The sequence below is a fragment of the Prinia subflava genome, assembly GCF_021018805.1.
Source record: "Prinia subflava isolate CZ2003 ecotype Zambia chromosome W unlocalized genomic scaffold, Cam_Psub_1.2 scaffold_31_NEW, whole genome shotgun sequence".
Classification (NCBI taxonomy): Eukaryota; Metazoa; Chordata; class Aves; order Passeriformes; family Cisticolidae; genus Prinia; species Prinia subflava.
The window spans coordinates 382,223-397,135 of record NW_026960608.1 but is presented as its reverse complement, the minus strand read 5'-3'; positions in this window follow the sequence as shown (position 1 = coordinate 397,135).

Here is a 14,913-nt window from a genome sequence, read left to right as displayed (position 1 = left end):
ATTGGCTGTAGAATCTTACCGTGCCTACTTTGAACCTCTGTGTTAAGAATGCAAAGGCAGAAGGCTTGGCCTCTTTGCCCCTCTTCCCCCTGGAGGTCTCCAGATGCTCCCCTTCCCTCTCTTCCCTTCCCCCTCTCCCCTTCCCTTCCCCCTCTCCCGTAGGACCATGCTCCCTGCCTGTAGTGAGACTTTGAATAAACCCTCATCTCAGCAGCCGTCTGAAGTCTCTTTGCCTGCCAGCACGTGAATACCTACGACCCTAGGACCCGGGGGTCTCCCGGGGGACCCTCCCCAGGGACCCCCCTGAAATTTACACTACAACAGTCCTGCAAATACATTATTTATTTGCATTTGAGTTTGTACTCTGTTTGGCTTTCTTGCCTCCCAGAATCTGCAGGCTGGTTTGACAGGTGTGTAGAGCTGTGAACACAGCTGCCTGAAATCCCATTTTTCTTGCACTTCTTATTTAAGTAAGGAAATAACATGATATTTTGTTTTGCCCAGCATTGGAGGAATCTCCCTGCCTTGAAGGAGATTTGCTAGGCTGTTACTTGCATGGAGTGATTGGATAAACAACTGTGTCATCCTGCTTTGATACTTGATTGGTTCCAGGATAAACCTACTCTCTCTTTGGGCAGAACCTACCAGCAAAATTATGGTAGGTACTGAGCCCCGTTTTTCTCTTCATTAAAGTGTGCAGTTACACCTATGCATACCCAAACATGCCCAAGAGTCTACAGTGGTAGGATTCAGGGACCAGTTGTTGGCTTGTAGGATATCCTATTTCTGCAGGATCAAGCAGTATGAAGGTAGGGCAAGACAATTTAAGCATGCCTTTTGTAAATAGCAAGGAGAATAATGTAATGTGCTTATTAAGTGACACTAAATTGTAACATGAGCATGACTTGTTATGGAATGAAGTTTGAGCAGGATTTTATTACGCTTTGATGCGGATTTTGTTTTGAATTTTTAATTTTTCGTTTGAATACGAATTTCGCTTTAATGCGGTGAAGACTCTGCACTTGTGTCTGCACTGTGAACAAAGTTCGGACCTAGTATCCCAACCGCTCACGGGATTGTGGCAAGCTCACAGAGCTGGAAGCTGGAAGTGTGATCCGTCTGCTTCACCTGGAGGGGAACAGCAGCACACAGTGGAAGGGAGAGGTAAGCGGCCGTCCGTGAAACAAAGGAATCGAAAGTAAAAATGGAGAAAGAGTTTCTAGCAGCAACACAACTTCTCACAAGCATTGTCTCTAAAAGAGGTGAGAAGATAAAAGAAACTGATATAGAGCAATTAGCCCTATGGGCGAGGAAAAAAGGAAAGTTAAACCAACCATCACTTCTTTTTAGTGAAGCAGAATGGAAAGAAATAGGCAAATTATTATGGGACTGTGCTATTTCGCAAGGAAAAGAAAGTAAGGTAGCAACAGATTTGGGCATGATTTGGAAAAAAGTGATAAATACCTTGGAAGTTTTTGCAGCAGAACGGAGGGCAGCTTAGGCAGCCATTCAGGCTTTGGAAGGGGCGGTGCCGCTGCCATCCGATCGGGGAATGCCTGCTGCTGAGCCAAAAGAGCTGAAAAAAACATCTAGAGTTGCGAGGTTTTTCGGTATTAATTCCACACATCCCGTGAAAGGAAATGCGGCTCCTGTGTGCTCCTCCTTGTGTGATGTAGTGAATACAGTCACGAGCCATGTGAGCCGAGAGCTGGAAGTGCTCTTGTCGGCGCTCAGAGAGACTGAAAGCAGACAGGAAACGCCCCAGTTGCCAGGCTCAGGGGCATGGTGAAAGATGAGGAGGCAGGCGGGGCTGAAGGCAGAACGGGGTCGGCACAAGTGAAGCAGCAGAAAGGCGGAGTTCGGAGCAGTGACGAGAGCGGGACAGTGCTGGCTCCACCTTCACTGGAAGGCAAGCCAATGACACGGGCACATGTGACCAAAACAAACATGGAGACTTCCACTGCCACTTCCGGAAACTTGGACCTGGTCGGGTCCAACATTCCCATGCCACCACAGCCGGCAACAGTGCAGCCCACCACCCATTCACAGGCAACCCATTGCCCCCTGCCAGAATCTGACTCAGACGGAGAGGGTTCTGAGCCCGATGTTCGTCACGCACCGCAGCCGCAAGAAAAAGTACGGCGTTCAGATGAATCACAACAAATAATAACTAAACTCGCTGAGCTTTCTAATTGCCAGAGCCAGCTTGAGCAGCAAGCAGTTGCAGCATCCAGAATTTCTCTGCAAAAAATGCAAAATTTATGAAGTTTGAGCTATCCCAAACTGGGCCTAGGGTTTGGGCCTGCTGGGCCTCAGTCTTAGGCCTGTGTGAAAGTAGATAAGCCTGTGGCGCAGTTAGAATTTAAGGTGTGTGCATGCTTTTGATAGGACAGTTAGAGTACAATCACGGTTTCTGCCTTAAACTAAGATTGTTTGCATTCTTTCTCATGCTGAATACCAATGAGAAAACACCTGCAACTGTAAACTATCTGAAACTGTATAAAACCAGCCATTCTGAGAATAAAGAGGGGAACGTATGTTCTGACCATATTGGTTGTACCATGCGTTGCTCTGTTCCAGCTTCCATATAGTTAATAGAGACCCTGAGTTCACTAAATTTGCAAAGCTTTTGAGAAACACTGTGAAATGAAATTCTTTTAAAAGACAGACTGGTTTGATCAGAGCATGGAAGCAGAACGATGGCTGGGCATCCAGCATATTACCTGAGAATAAACATATTCATCAGGATAAGATTTTATTACTGTTCAAAGGTACTTGCCATTTGAAAAAACCCAAACCAATCCAACCAAAATTGTGTCTTTGTTGAATCAAGGTTGAACTTGATATTGTTCTTGTCTCCCCCTGGAAAGGAAAATCTGTGAAATTATTTTCATCAATTTGCTGAAGAGACTAGAGGTACTCTTTAGAATAGTTTGATACTATTGAGATAATCTTCATAACAGTAGCACATGTGGGAAATCATTGTCCTGGATGTTATGGTCACATCTGTCAACCATTCATGGGTTTCTTCTGTTCAGAAAACTTCAATGATAGCTAAACAGAGCTTCTCACCTTCTGCCTCTAACCTCTGCCGCACAACAACCAAACTCTAGTGAGAAGGCCCAATGGAAATTTCTATTAAGTTGTTTGACTGAATCTTTTGGGCTACTTTATTTCAACTGTGGAGTTTGTGTTTGTTTTAAAAATTAATAGCTTTTTTGTTGAAAACAAATTTTCACTTATAACTGTTTTTTTCAATTATAAAATCAGTTGACTCTAGATTTGATCTTTCTGAGTAATAATACTTGAAAAGCTAGTGAGGCCTTTTTTTTCCCATTTTTCTTCTCTGTGCTTGGAGACCAAAGTAAATTGGCATAAATTACTGATTTTTTTGTTCAGAAACCATTTGCAACTGAATACTATTCTCTCATTTTTGTACAATTACAGATATTTTCAAGCACTAGAAAAGTCTGTAAGACTTTCTTTTACCCATTATTTTTCCCCAAGACCTTGGCATATGTACACACATATATGGTCCAAATTCTGAAGGACTTCAAACTAAATTGTGCTTTCAGATCGTTATAGTGAAGTGGACATTTTCATAAACACGCTTTGACATTGACCTGGCTCTAATCCAGATGCTAACACATTGTTAACATTAACAAGCCATAAGAAAAATGTTCATTTCAGAATATTTATGCATTAATGCCATAAAATATATGAATAGGCTTGGAGGCATTTTTATATTCTGTACAGAAAAAATCAAGCCTTCACTATGTTCTTAGACCACTGAATTTTAAGTTTTATATTTAAGAGTAATCGATCTCAGCAATTTATATTAACCACTTGGGGGTTTAGAGTTATTGTATATTTTTTCCCCTTTTTAAGAATAGCAACTTTCAATAACTACTGAGACACAGCTTAAGGAGTGAAGGGAATATAGTAATTTCCTTAGATATATGATACAATTTGTGATGAGTGCTATTTATTCTTCAAATTTGCTTTAAATTAGTAAGCAATGTTCTTAATATATGGTATGGGGCATGTAAGAAAAATAGATTTATTTCTTCAGTGGGTGGCCCACACAGAATAACTCTGCTTCTAGTACCATTTTTTTTACTTACTATGTCAGTTTAAGCGTCTTATGGGGATAGTTCCTCTTGCATTAGCATTTGACTTACAAATAATCTGGCTGCCCATTTCCACAGGGAGCCAGAGTTGTGCTCTCCGAGTGCAGATCATTTCTTTCTCAGCTATTGCAGGGCTTGGCTTTCATTTGACTCTGAGAAGATGCATTTTTCAGCAGACTTAGAGTTCACAGTTTGACCTGATAAAACATAGCTCTCAAGCCCAGCATTTCTTAACATTTCAAAATTCAAAGGATGCCTTAGCATTGCTGAAACAGTCAACAGACTGCATATCAAACACTGCTTGATTATGTTTTGCTTTCTTTTGCCTGCTTTCCAGGCATATATTTTTCAGAAGACCTTCGATTACATGGGCTTCTTAACTATTTTTGGATTTTAAGTAGTTTAGCCCAGGCATCTTTCAACCTCCTCCTTCCAGAAGCAAGGAATATTACAACCTTTATAATTCAATTGATCTCCATAAATATCACTGGGGTGTTACAGTTCACATAGTGATGCTAATTCCTTGCAAATGGCAGAAGACTTTAATGGCAATCACAGTTTGGAAGTTTGCAGTGTGCTTGGGGAAGCCACAGCATGACAGCAGCCATACCAGCTCTGCTCATAATTTTAAGATGCAGCCCTGAAAGGTTATCTGTCCTTTGCAGCACACATGTGCATCAGAAACAGGCTTGATCCTTTGTATTCAGTCCGATGTCTGCAGAGACTTTTTAAGTTGTGGTTGCTACCACCCCTGCCAACTCTCCAGCAAAAGTTGCTATGGGCAATGCAACCCTAACACCCCAGGTATTTCATGCCAGTGATTAGTAAACAACACTGAGTGAAAAGGTGTTGCGATGTGTTTGGGGTCCCCAGGGCCCCCTATGCTGTATGTTCGTTGGTAGCAGCAGGCAGGCAAGCTTCCTTTTCTGAATCACAGAATGTGGCAAAAAAAAAATAAATTTTGAAGCCATCAGGAACACAGAACCTGTTCTTTTTGACATTTCTTCATACATTAGTATATCTCTATTAATATTTTTGGAAAATCACATTGCTTCTGCACTTCAGGATCCAGCTGTTCCTGGACTACTTAACAAAGTCTCTAAATAAGAATTTACTATTAGTATTGCTAAGAGCACTGTAAAAATTGTCTGTTTTGCTCCTTCAGCACCACTGTGAACTTTTAATGTGCACTAATCTATTTATCTAGACCATGTTGCCTTCAGTGAGAAAATTAACGGTGAGGTTTTAATTTGGCTGTATTTCCATATTATGAAGTTGAACTGGGAATTAAACGGTATTACAGGAGGCTACAGAATAAAAAGCACTTTTTGTTGATTCCTTGATAAACCAAGCCAAGGTGAATGTAAAAAGATATAACTTTATAACAGATTTCTCACAATGACTGAAAAATTATTTAAAACCATAAAATTCTATCAATTTAAGGATATGAATTAAAGTGATAATGAATTATATTAGATACAGTTAACAGGTAAACTATTGAAGCTAACTTGGTTTATCTTTGCACTGCATTAGTAGCATAAAATAACTATAGCCTAAATCTGAAAGAAAATTGTGATCCACCTAATGATTTTAAAATGTAATGTACTTTAAAAAAAAAAATCCCAGTCTGTTTCTCACAGAGAGCTTCTGAGTTTCTGCAGGATTGACAAATGAGATAATCTTTAGGATAGAGGATATTTGAGTTATATGTGGCAGGATTAATTTTGTTACAGAGATAGAGATATTTTTTATATATGTATATACTCTGCAAGGATGACGGTGTACAGTGTGCCATCTGCTCATTTCTACTATTTCCATATTTATCACCAGGAGACAGTGAAGTTTTTCATTTTCCTCAGTGCTCTGAGTTGCTTATATGTTTAAATTTTTCCCCCTAAGACTTAGGAAAAAAACCCCACAGACAGAATGGAGTGGTCAGCAAATCCACATACTCAAGGAAAAAAAATAGACCAAATATAACATTGGTTACTGCATTTCCACACCTGAAAAACCTGTCCAGAGGCAATGGCTGAGGATCCATATACACTTATGTAAATGAAAGAGCTTCTTTGCACTGAGATGAGCCTTGTAAATCTGTTTTCTGGAGAGTATTTGTAGCACAGTTGCATCCTTAACTTCTACAACTCAATGCCATTTTTGATTCATTGTTTTTTCTTCTTATGGATAGCATTTGGGGTTTTAAGCAGAAAATAAATTTTAAAACAGTACTGTTATTTTATTCTCCTGCCTTTATTTTTTCTGAATGTTCCAGAGATCTCTGATACAATTTTTTTTCTGTGAATCCCTTGAGTGCTCCTGCACAAGCAGCACAAAGCATTTGTCACCAGTTACATTTTTTTAACAATGTTCTTATTTTACTGTGCTCCTGTGTCAATACCCAAACCAGTCCCCTAAGTGCGTTCAGCCACGGGTTTCTTATGCTGTCTTTATGGTGTTTCCTGGTCAAACTGTGCATATGTCTTATTCCAGAGATCTGCTACAGGACTAACCTGATCCAAAGAAGAAAAGCAGGTTTGGAGATTTTGTGGGGTTGAGTTTGGTTGGTGGGGTTTTTAGATTTGTTTGCTTACTTTTTCAAATTTGAGGCTGATCCATATTCTCCTGGGCACCACTGCTTCTGAGGACTTCAGTAACTAAGGATGGGCAATTTCTTCACTTTTCTGTAATCTATGAAAAGCCTTCACTTAGGTCTGTGGCCATTCAGGCTGCATGAATACATTAACTTTGACAGCAGTCAGGTTCTTAGTTCCCATTCAACTTACAGTGAATTATCTTTGGGGATGAGCTGTTGCCTACATTTCAAATTTGTCCTTCACAAATTCTTCACCTTGAATTAATTACTTTTTTAATAGAGAAATAAGAATTGGTATGATCAAGAAAAATTTAAAAATTTCACTAAAGAAAAAAATACCTTGTTTTCTCGTTTGCAGTCAGAGATGCAATCCTAGTAACTCTGAGTGATTGTATGACCAAGGGATTGAGCTAGAAGAGATTCTTCTAGAAATGTGAATAGCTGAGAAAGGCAGAGAGTAGCAAGCTGTGGGGGAATAATGTGCTGATAATTTGTATTACCATTAAATGCACCTCTAAATCTCTCACGTTTATATAAAGCTGTGAATTTTTCAAGGCTTATCTGTCATGATTGGCATAAATTATTCATCATCTTTGCAGAGAAAACAAATACCCAGAGGTGACAAAATCAACCTATTAAAGCACCATAATAAAGGTAGTTGAAATACGTAAGTTAACAAACAATTACAGCTAAAGTATTATCAATTTGAATGATTATGGCTAACAAACCACCCTCTCAACAGATGTACTTCCAATTTCTATAATTTTCTTGTGATTTAGTATATGATATTTGAGATAATTATACTGTAGGTTGCTAATTAAAAAAGTAGCAACTGGAGACCATAGCATGGGAAGCAATAGTGTCTGAATTAACCATAAAATGCATTGTTAACCTGAGATTTTTTTCACTGTTAAAAAGTAATGTCACATCAGAACTAGCAGTTAGTATGTCTCTTTGCACAAAGCTATTTGGGGCTGTGGCACCACAGTATTCTGACCACAGCTGACTGCAGTGCAGGCAGAAAATACCACAGCTGAAGAAATAATCTATAATGAACGATTTGTTCCACAAATGAATCATTTTCTCATTAGGGAACATGACAATCAAGATTCTTACTAGCTTAATCATCCAGATTTACCAATGACAAATTCTTCCCTGCATTTTCTCATCATTTAAAGTACTTGGATTAGTTATTGCAGTAGATCAGTTCTGTAAATTTAAATTCTTCAATGACAAATGTTCACCTCTGGAGAAAGTCAAAATTAGCTTTGAAAGTACTGGTACATAAGCTATGCACTTTCATTTTTCATGAACAGGGCACAATTAAAATTTAATTATTTGTATGTTAGTTGAAAGTTAGCAGAAATAAAAAGCTGCTAGTTTGGAATTTAATGTAAACTGAAAAATAGATTTTGTCAACATTGCATCTTTATATTGCTATAACTCAGGCTGGTCCCATGATTATACTTGAATATTTTATAAGATTTCCTGTTTCTAGAAGTCACTAGTAAAGATCCAGGGCATATGCTGAACACAGCGTGATCTTCCTGGACAGCAAAAATATTATACGCCATGCTGCCAGGAACAAAATTGGGGAAATGACAATGTTGAATAAAGATACCAGCTCAGGTGTGGGGGACACCTCATCCCAGGTGGGTTCCTCTTGTCTGTCAGCCCCAGAGCATGGAACTGGAGACAAGTACCCAGGCACGGGGTCACATCTGGAGTCACAATGAGCATGTGCTGCTCATCGTGTTGAATCATGGCTGGAGGCACCAGGGAAAGAGGAAGGATGAGCATCCTGTAATTGGCTATGGAAGTAGAAAGGAAAACACAGTCAACTAGTAAAGGTCTCTGATGAATTACCTTTGTCCTTCCAGAAACTGGTACTTTGGCATCATACTGCATGAGGTTTTATGTGTGTGCTAGTTCACGTCAGCCCCTGCTGGAGCCTAAATACATTACAGAGCTGCTGACCTTCCATTTCTCTTCTTACTGTACAAGCCTGATGTAGAGATGTCCTTTTGCTTTGCTTTCTCCTATATACATCTCATTCTTCTCTCCTTGAATACTATGAATAATGTAGAATTAACTCCATTCCATGAGATGCAAAATAGTAATAATGCAACAGAGTGGCTAAAAATCACTTGTGGACAGACAATCAGCTACCATCACCAAATTGTCCTGAATTGCAGTTTAAATTTAGTCTAAATGTCAGAAAAGATGGATTCTTTAAAGACTGAGGGAAAGCTACATTCTTTTAAGACTGAGGGGAAGCTACAGCTTTGCCATTTGTTTCAGTCTGAGTATTACCCTGGAGCAAGTTGGGAAACAGGTTGTAATTGGAGCCACTGTTGTTTCATTGATTACTTTTTCTAAGTGCATACAGCAGAGGGGAAGGCAAGAAGAATAAATTGAATATATTGTTTTTTTACAAAAACTAGGGCCGGATTGGTCTATCCTGGTTGCACACCTCACATGTTGGATGGACTCGCTTCTCTCAGTCTGACATCTCCGGTTGGAGGCACTTCAGCAGCAGTGACTTCTTCCCTTTGCTTCTTGAGGAGGAGTGAGTGGGGTGTTAGAAATATAGTTCATAAAGATGAGGGTAGGGGATTGCTGCTACTCCAAGGCTGGTATATAGATCATTTCGGTTGGAAAAGACCTTTAAGGTCATCAAGTCAAATAATCTGTAATATGTCTGAGGTTAGACCTCTGTGCCATTTCACACGGACTTGGCATAATTTTACTCCCTACCAGCATCACTCTCTGTACCCTGGCCAAAAACCCCAAGGGGATCCAGGCCAGCAGATACTTTTGTTTCCTCCTCATCTGCTTAGACACCACAGGCTATATCTGATCTACCTGTGATGAAAGGGAAACAGAGGCTTGCATACCTTTTGTCCGCTGAGCAATTAAGAGCTGAGCAACAAGTTAGCTTCAGACAAATAAAGGAAAGAAATAATCTCTTGCATTGCTGGCAGCGTGTCACTCCCCAGGCAACCTGCTGACAACCCAGCACACATCAGCCTCATTTTCTGAGTGGTTCTTTTTTGTTAGAAAAAGGAAAACAGCTTTTGAAGGCTCCTTGTTGGGCTCACAGCTGGATTTGTGAAGCAGACAAGAAGATACCTGGGGTTGACATGGCAGTCTTTGACATGGCCTCACTTAACAGGACAGCTCACATCCCAGACAGCAACATAAGGAAGAAACAGCAGTATTCCCATGGTGCCATACTTCTAGCTACTCTTGAAATGTGTGCCCTCAGTCTGACACAGGGTAGGAATAAACCACGAGCCCTGTGGTCCACGTTGGAGCTGAGCACCATGGGCTGTCCTTACCCTGGCCCATACCTTCACTGGGAAATGTTCTTAAGGAAAATAAAGATTGGGACCAAAATAAAGAAGCATGAATGTAGCAATGACTATATGGAGTAATAATTATTAATTCCATGTTTGTATTCACAGGGATTAATCCACAGGCAGTAGTTACGAGAATGTAATTATTTGATGTAAATAATGACTATTGACACTAATAATGTTTATATTCTCTCTCCCTAACAAGAAGATATGCTATTTGAGTTCCCTTTCTTATCATTATGGTAGAGGAGTTTCCTCTTTTAAAGTTAATTTCCTTTTCTACCCCTAGTTTCCCTTCATAAGAGAAGTAAAATCCTTCCTGAAATCTGATAGCTCTGCTGTTCTGGACTAGGGCAGACAGCCAGTTCTGTTTTCTTGCCAGTTAGTGATTTTCTCATGCTGACAGATGTGTGCGACAGTGATAGATCAGATTAATTCTAGTTTCTGAAGTGAGACGACATTTGAACCCAGCTAATTTAAAATGTTCTTTCTATGTTTAGTCTGCTAAAGCAATTTAACTGCAAATCTTTCTCTCAGTGCTGTCCTTTCAGCTCGTATGGTTGGGTACATGGGGCCAGAGCTAACCGCTTGCTTATTACAGCAAACAGATGCAAGCAAATCGGAAGCTCACATGCATGCAACCCCCTGCGTTAATTGCCTGCTCTGGTTTACCACAGCTTTGTAGGACAACTCATCTTGCCCCTCCCTAGGGGATGGCTCCTCTTCAGCTGGTCACCCAGGAGCCTGAGGGACATCACTTTAATGGAGGGTATGAGCTTTACCCATCTCTCAAGGCAGTTCTCTGTTTAATCCTATTATTTTCTTGCTTTCCATGACTCTCCAGCCTCACAATGTGATTTGAATCAGCCTAGCATAAATATTTTTTTTAAAACACTCATTTGTCTTTGTTTCCACAGATGTCCTTTCCAAAGCTTCTTTAATTTATCTCAATTCCTCTCTTTGCTATTTCATCATGAATACACTTACAGGCCTCTTTCTACAATATTCAATGATATCTGCATCAGAAAATGTCTCTTCTGAAGAGGCTCTACAATTTTCATTGTAAATAATGAAAGCCCAAGATTGTTTTCGGTGAAAATTTGATTTTTTCTTTTAAGAGAAAATGACCTCAGCCTATAAAAATTGCTTTAATCAAAATCTCAGTGTTTCACTGAAAATGTCATGATGTAACATATTTGAAAAGTAAACATAGGCAGGAAGAGAATGCTTTTTCTTTTGACAACACTGGTTTACCATTTATACCTCTTGAATTTCTTTACACTCTAAATTTACACAATGTGAAATTATTGTCAATTATGCTAATCTTTTTAATCCACATTCTTAATGTAAATAATACTTTAATCTTTCAGAAACTCAATTGTTTTCATATTTTATCTTCCTTCCAGCTTGATAAACAATGAATCGCATTCTACACTTTTTACTTTTTGTCTTTCCCCTGTAAAGCATGTACTCTTAACACAATTTTATCCTAGTTCTGCTTCTGTCTAATAAATGCATTTCTACTGTGGCCAGCTCTTGTCATCCTTTTGCTTTACTCTCATCTGATTCTTGGAGGAAAATGGAAAGTCTTCCCACAGGTTTTCTGTTGCAGCGTGCTTTTTAAGTCATATTTATCCATATTTTCATTTTATGGTTCAACCCAGCATACCCCTGTGTTTTTCCCCAGGTTTTGGTCCAACCTAGGTGTTGCAATCCTTCCCTTGCCCAATTCGTTAGCATATACCCATGTTGTGTCCCCTAATTCCCCTCTCATGCTCTGCCATCATTGGGTAATCACCCTGACCCCTTCCCCTTCTGCTTTCTGTGTGCATAAAAGCCCTCTCCACGTGGGCAAGAGCATCTTGGATCCACTATGCATTGAATAAACCACCTCTGTTCAACCCCAAGACCCGTGCTGCTGTTCCATCTGTCCCTGCGCCGAAAGCATCGATAACCAGGACCCGCAGAGCTCGTAAGGGGGTATGTCTCACCTCATTCAGTGCTGCCACACCTAAAGCACCCCTGGGGCACGGAGGTACCCTGGGAGAACGCTTTAGTTTTCAAAGCAAACCCAGAAGCCTTTTCCAGTGTCTCGGTTTGAGGGGGAGGTGAATTTTTCAGGGAGTTGTGGGCAAACCAATCAATGGTCAGGTTTGAATATTGGCACTTTCAGTGACCACTGAGGTGTTAGACATGCCTCCGAGGACACAAGGAGTTAAAAGCAGGGACTCCCAGAGGGTCTGCCTCCTTTGGGTTCCGGTTTCAGCAGGGAAACATCTCCTCTCCCCTGCCCAGTTACTAGGCTGGGTGGGAGAGGGGAGCCACGTGGCCGGGCTGAGAAGAACCACGCGGCCAAACTGAAACATTGATTCTCATGACTAGTAGCTTCAGAAGAGAGAGAGAAACAGCTTAGGACTGAGAAGATAAAGTCAGAAGATGAAAAGAATCCTGAATGGGCAAAGAATGAGAAGAGTGGCTTTTTGGGCTGAACTTTTCTTGCATAATGTTAGCCATAGACTGAACTTGAGACTCTTTTGAACATAAACTGCATTTTGAGGTAGATGTAGCCAGCTCGACTTGCTGCAGTGGAGCGAACAGAGAAGAGAGGAAGAGGGTGTAGTGGTGCCCTCTGCCCTCAGAGAAGAAACCCTCGGCCCCAGGGGAAAAATGGGGAGAGCCTGGCATGCAAGCATCCTTAAAAAGAGCCCTATATGCAGCTTTAGCCCATGGACAGTGGTGAGAGCACTGGACATGGAGAAGAGAGTGTCACCATGGCAGCCAAGTAGTAGCCACGAGTGACACAAACACACATAAAAGGTAGACCTGTGTTTTTCTGAAGAGCAGTCTGTGGTGTGAGAAAGACTCCTCTCTCCCTTGCTGAATTGAAGATTAGTTTTTTTGAGTAGTGATTGTTTGATTTAAAACCCAAGGTTTTGGTCTATAGAGGGTAATGTGTAAGGGGTGGAAATTGAGAGAGAAGAAATATTCTGAGAAGTTTTCATTTAATTTCTGGGTTTTTGTGTGTGTGTGTGTGTTTAGAGTTTTCCTTTCTATTTCTGTTCCTATGTAATGTAATAAAGTTTTTGTCTTCTGTTTTCAAGTTTTGAGCCTGCTCTGCTCTGTTCCTGATCACATCCCACAGTAGTTGCTAAGAAAAACATATACGCATAGGTGCATTAACATCTGGCCAGTCCAAACCCATGACATCCAGTTATTCCATATCTTGGTAGAATTCCATATTTTTAGTATTGAAATAAGGTTAGGAGAGTACCATTACATATTACTGGAACAATAAAAAAAAAACAAAATGCCACAGAAAGTAGTTAGTAATTTTTAATTTAAAAAAAGTAATTTTAGTTGTTTTAGAAAGTTTTGCCATTTGCTTTTGAGAACTTGGAAAGGTTTCAGAAATCTTTGATACTTTTCCCTTTTACATATACAGATATTTAATTATTTACTCCACAAAACCCTAAAAAAAAAAAAAAGGAAGGAATGTTCCCCATCACATCAGATCAAACATTTGTAAATATTGAATAAATGGATAATAAAGCGCGCTAGATGAGACCATGATCATATGATGTGACAGTACTGTTTAATAAGTCCTTTCAAGAAGAGTTTGCTTCATTGTCTTTGATTGTTGTTGCTGACTGGTTACTTCAGTTCTTACTGTTTCTGAAAACAGAAAGTCTATGGGGACCCACACTGCCTTCTGTATAATTTAAATTGATTTTTCCATTTGTGCCACTGCAGAAGATGGTGACTGTTTTCATTTTTCTACAGAAAAAAATTTATTAAGCATTTTTAACTGAAGGAAAGCATCTTTAATGTACTTCATGGGGGTTTTTTACTCCTTACAGGCAGGACTGCAGGTAGGTAGGGAGCCCTGTGCGACTGCCAAGCTGACAGTGTCTTTATCACAGGTAACAGATCTTCCAGACACTGTGCAAAGAAGTCAGAAATTCAATATGAACTATGCCCATAACACCAGACCATCCCCCTACTGATTAAGGTGTATGTCAGTGCACTTTATTGAGTGCTTATGAAAGGGCAGCTCTCTCCTCCCACACTGTTATCTTCTTCTGCCCCTTTCTTGCTGAGAGTATATGTGGCACTGGAATATTTCAGATCATTTTCCTAGTCTGGTTCAATACACTCTGTTAAAGAAGAATTGGAGGGCTGGGGCACAAACTGTGCTTCAGCGTGCTTTTGAAACAGTTTGGCTGTGCTCTGCTCTTAAATCATGATAAACTGCAAAATGTCAGGTCAGTCCTTAAAGAATTAGTAAATGGGAGAACAAGTGCTTGTCCTGGCTTGAGGGGAACTGAGTTTTTTCAAGAGGCTGTGTTTAAACCAATCAGTGGTCAGGTTTGAATGTTGGCACCTTTAGTGGCCACTGAGGGGTTGGACACGCCTCCGAGGACACAAGGGGTTAAAAGCGAGGCCTCCCAGAGGGACTTCCTCTTTTCTGGCTCCACTTTCAGGAGAGGAGAACCTTTTCCCTCCTCCCCTACCCAGGCTGGGTGGGGGAGGGGGGCCATGTGGCTGGGCTGAGGTAGGCCCGGGGCTCCAGGGGGGGGAAGAGAGAGAATGAGACTGGACCTGGGCCAGCCCCATCCAAGATGGTGGGCTGGAGAACTTTGGAGGTGCCGTCCGTCATCCCCCCCCGTCTCCCCCGTCCCCCCCCGTCCCCAAGGAGAGACACTGCTGCTTCAGCATTTCGAACACTCGCAGCAGGCAGCAGTGAAGAAAGAGCAGGGGGAGGGGAGAGGAGAAGTTTCCGACTGTGTAAAGAGGTGCCAAGTCTGGGACCCTGCCGGGAGCCAACAACTGT